We start from the raw sequence: 5,846 nt of genomic DNA, 5'->3' as shown, positions 1-5,846 counted from the left end.
TGTAGAACCTCGATTTGTAGTAGTCTAACACACAAGACAGAACGGGCTACTACAACCTAACTGTAGAACCTCGATTTGTAGTAGTCTAACACACAAGACAGAACGGGCTACTACAACCTAACTGTAGAACCTCGATTTGTAGTAGTCTAACACACAAGACAGAACGGGCTACTACAACCTAACTGTAGAACCTCGATTTGTAGTAGTCTAACACACAAGACAGAACGGGCTACTACAACCTAACTGTAGAACCTCGATTTGTAGTAGTCTAACACACAAGACAGAACGGGCTACTACAACCTAACTGTAGAACCTCGATTTGTAGTAGTCTAACACACAAGACAGAACGGGCTACTACAACCTAACTGTAGAACCTCGATTTGTAGTAGTCTAACACACAAGACAGAACGGGCTACTACAACCTAACTGTAGAACCTCGATTTGTAGTAGTCTAACACACAAGACAGAACGGGCTACTACAACCTAACTGTAGAACCTCGATTTGTAGTAGTCTAACACACAAGACAGAACGGGCTACTACAACCTAACTGTAGAACCTCGATTTGTAGTAGTCTAACACACAAGACAGAACGGGCTACTACAACCTAACTGTAGAACCTCGATTTGTAGTAGTCTAACACACAAGACAGAACGGGCTACTACAACCTAACTGTAGAACCTCGATTTGTAGTAGTCTCACACACAAGACAGAACGGGCTACTACAACCTAACTGTAGAACCTCGATTTGTGGTAGTCTACACACACACAAGACAGAACGGGCTACTACAACCTAACTGTAGAACCTAGATTTGTAATAGTCTACCACACAAGACAGAACGGGCTACTATAACCTAACTGTAGAACCTGACTGTAGAACCTCGATTTGTAGTAGTCTAACACACAAGACAGAACGGACTACTACAACCTAACTGTAGAACCTCGATTTGTAGTAGTCTAACACACAAGACAGAACGGACTACTACAACCTAACTGTAGAACCTCGATTTGTAGTAGTCTAACACACAAGACAGAACGGACTACTACAACCTAACTGTAGAACCTCGATTTGTAGTAGTCTAACACACAAGACAGAACGGGCTACTACAACCTAACTGTAGAACCTCGATTTGTAGTAGTCTAACACACAAGACAGAACGGGCTACTACAACCTAACTGTAGAACCTCGATTTGTAGTAGTCTAACACACAAGACAGAACGGGCTACTACAACCTAACTGTAGAACCTCGATTTGTAGTAGTCTAACACACAAGACAGAACGGGCTACTACAACCTAACTGTAGAACCTCGATTTGTAGTAGTCTAACACACAAGACAGAACGGACTACTACAACCTAACTGTAGAACCTCGATTTGTAGTAGTCTAACACACAAGACAGAACGGGCTACTACAACCTAACTGTAGAACCTCGATTTGTAGTAGTCTAACACACAAGACAGAACGGGCTACTACAACCTAACTGTAGAACCTCGATTTGTAGTAGTCTAACACACAAGACAGAACGGGCTACTACAACCTAACTGTAGAACCTCGATTTGTAGTAGTCTAACACACAAGACAGAACGGACTACTACAACCTAACTGTAGAACCTCGATTTGTAGTAGTCTAACACACAAGACAGAACGGGCTACTACAACCTAACTGTAGAACCTCGATTTGTAGTAGTCTAACACACAAGACAGAACGGGCTACTACAACCTAACTGTAGAACCTCGATTTGTAGTAGTCTAACACACAAGACAGAACGGGCTACTACAACCTAACTGTAGAACCTCGATTTGTAGTAGTCTAACACACAAGACAGAACGGGCTACTACAACCTAACTGTAGAACCTCGATTTGTAGTAGTCTAACACACAAGACAGAACGGGCTACTACAACCTAACTGTAGAACCTCGATTTGTAATAGTCTACCACACAAGACAGAACGGGCTACTATAACCTAACTGTAGAACCTGACTGTAGAACCTCGATTTGTAGTAGTTTAACACACAAGACAGAACGGGCTACTACAACCTAACTGTAGAACCTCGATTTGTAGTAGTCTAACACACAAGACAGAACGGGCTACTACAACCTAACTGTAGAACCTCGATTTGTAGTAGTCTAACACACACAAGACAGAACGGGCTACTACAACCTAACTGTAGAACCTCGATTTGTAGTAGTCTCACACACAAGACAGAACGGGCTACTACAACCTAACTGTAGAACCTCGATTTGTAGTAGTCTAACACACAAGACAGAACGGGCTACTACAACCTAACTGTAGAACCTAGATTTGTAGTAGTCTAACACACAAGACAGAACGGGCTACTACAACCTAACTGTAGAACCTCGATTTGTAGTAGTCTAACACACAAGACAGAACGGGCTACTACAACCTAACTGTAGAACCTCGATTTGTAGTAGTCTAACACACAAGACAGAACGGGCTACTACAACCTAACTGTAGAACCTCGATTTGTAGTAGTCTAACACACAAGACAGAACGGGCTACTACAACCTAACTGTAGAACCTCGATTTGTAGTAGTCTAACACACACACACAAGACAGAACGGGCTACTACAACCTAACTGTAGAACCTCGATTTGTAGTAGTCTAACACACAAGACAGAACGGGCTACTACAACCTAACTGTAGAACCTCGATTTGTAGTAGTCTACACACACAAGACAGAACGGGCTACTACAACCTAACTGTAGAACCTCGATTTGTAGTAGTCTAACACACAAGACAGAACGGGCTACTACAACCTAACTGTAGAACCTCGATTTGTAGTAGTCTAACACACAAGACAGAACGGGCTACTACAACCTAACTGTAGAACCTCGATTTGTAGTAGTCTAACACACAAGACAGAACGGGCTACTACAACCTAACTGTAGAACCTCGATTTGTAGTAGTCTAACACACAAGACAGAACGGGCTACTACAACCTAACTGTAGAACCTCGATTTGTAGAGTCTAACACACAAGACAGAACGGACTACTACAACCTAACTGTAGAACCTCGATTTGTAGTAGTCTAACACACAAGACAGAACGGGCTACTACAACCTAACTGTAGAACCTCGATTTGTAGTAGTCTAACACACAAGACAGAACGGGCTACTGCAACCTAACTGTAGAACCTCGATTTGTAGTAGTCTAACACACAAGACAGAACGGGCTACTACAACCTAACTGTAGAACCTCGATTTGTAGTAGTCTAACACACAAGACAGAACGGGCTACTACAACCTAACTGTAGAACCTCGATTTGTAGTAGTCTAACACACAAGACAGAACGGGCTACTACAACCTAACTGTAGAACCTCGATTTGTAGTAGTCTCACACACAAGACAGAACGGGCTACTACAACCTAACTGTAGAACCTCGATTTGTAGTAGTCTCAACACACAAGACAGAACGGGCTACTACAACCTAACTGTAGAACCTCGATTTGTAGTAGTCTACAACACACAAGACAGAACGGGCTACTACAACCTAACTGTAGAACCTCGATTTGTAGTAGTCTAACACACAAGACAGAACGGGCTACTACAACCTAACTGTAGAACCTCGATTTGTAGTAGTCTAACACACAAGACAGAACGGGCTACTACAACCTAACTGTAGAACCTCGATTTGTAGTAGTCTAACACACAAGACAGAACGGACTACTACAACCTAACTGTAGAACCTCGATTTGTAGTAGTCTAACACACAAGACAGAACGGACTACTACAACCTAACTGTAGAACCTCGATTTGTAGTAGTCTAACACACAAGACAGAACAGGACTACTACAACCTAACTGTAGAACCTCGATTTGTAGTAGTCTAACACACAAGACAGAACGGGCTACTACAACCTAACTGTAGAACCTCGATTTGTAGTAGTCTAACACACAAGACAGAACGGGCTACTACAACCTAACTGTAGAACCTCGATTTGTAGTAGTCTAACACACAAGACAGAACGGGCTACTACAACCTAACTGTAGAACCTCGATTTGTAGTAGTCTCAACACACAAGACAGAACGGCTACTACAACCTAACTGTAGAACCTCGATTTGTAGTAGTCTAACACACAAGACAGAACGGGCTACTACAACCTAACTGTAGAACCTCGATTTGTAGTAGTCTAACACACAAGACAGAACGCTACTACAACCTAACTGTAGAACCTACTACTACAACCTAACTGTAGAACCTCGATTTGTAGTAGTCTAACACACAAGACAGAACGGGCTACTACAACCTAACTGTAGAACCTCGATTTGTAGTAGTCTAACACACAAGACAGAACAGGGCTACTACAACCTAACTGTAGAACCTCGATTTGTAGTAGTCTAACACACAAGACAGAACGGGCTACTACAACCTAACTGTAGAACCTCGATTTGTAGTAGTCTAACACACAAGACAGAAGACTACAACCTAACTGTAGAACCTCGATTTGTAGTAGTCTAACACACAAGACAGAACGGGCTACTACAACCTAACTGTAGAACCTCGATTTGTAGTAGTTTATCACACAAGACAGAACGTACTACTACAACCTAACTGTAGAACCTCGATTTGTAGTAGTTTAACACACAAGACAGAACGGGCTACTACAACCTAACTGTAGAACCTCGATTTGTAGTAGTCAACCTAACACACACACACAAGACAGAACGGGCTACTACAACCTAACTGTAGAACCTCGATTTGTAGTAGTCTAACACACAAGACAGAACGGGCTACTACAACCTAACTGTAGAACCTCGATTTGTAGTAGTCTAACACACAAGACAGAACGGGCTACTACAACCTAACTGTAGAACCTCGATTTGTAGTAGTCTAACACACAAGACAGAACGGGCTACTACAACCTAACTGTAGAACCTAGATTTGTAGTAGTCTACAACACAAGACAGAACACACTACTACAACCTAACTGTAGAACCTCGATTTGTAGTAGTCTAACACACAAGACAGAACGGGCTACTACAACCTAACTGTAGAACCTCGATTTGTAGTAGTCTACGGACTACTACAACCTAACTAGAACCTCGATTTGTAGTAGTCTAACACAAGACAGAACGGGCTACTACAACCTAACTGTAGAACCTCGATTTGTAGTAGTCTAACACACAAGACAGAACGGACTACTACAACCTAACTGTAGAACCTCGATTTGTAGTAGTCTAACACACAAGACAGAACGGACTACTACAACCTAACTGTAGAACGATTTGTAGTAGTCTAACAACAAGACAGAACTGTACTGTAGAACCTCTAACACACAAGACAGAACGGGCTACTACAACCTAACTGTAGAACCTCGATTTGTAGTAGTCTAACACACAAGACAGAACGGGCTACTACAACCTAACTGTAGAACCTCGATTTGTAGTAGTCTAACACACAAGACAGAACGGGCTACTACAACCTAACTGTAGAACCTCGATTTGTAGTAGTCTAACACACAAGACAGAACGGGCTACTACAACCTAACTGTAGAACCTCGATTTGTAGTAGTCTGCTACTACAACCTAACCTGTAGAACCTCGATTTGTAGTAGTCTCACACACAAGACAGAACGGGCTACTACAACCTAACTGTAGAACCTCGATTTGTAGTAGTCTAACACACAAGACAGAACGGGCTACTACAACCTAACTGTAGAACCTCGATTTGTAGTAGTCTCACACACAAGACAGAACGGGCTACTACAACCTAACTGTAGAACCTAGATTTGTAGTAGTCTACACACACACAAGACAGAACGGGCTACTACAACCTAACTGTAGAACCTCGATTTGTAGTAGTCTCACACACAAGACAGAACGG

This window comes from Tachypleus tridentatus, chromosome 7 (assembly GCF_004210375.1).
Source record: "Tachypleus tridentatus isolate NWPU-2018 chromosome 7, ASM421037v1, whole genome shotgun sequence".
Taxonomy (NCBI): Eukaryota; Metazoa; Arthropoda; class Merostomata; order Xiphosura; family Limulidae; genus Tachypleus; species Tachypleus tridentatus.
This window is presented reverse-complemented; position numbering follows the sequence as displayed.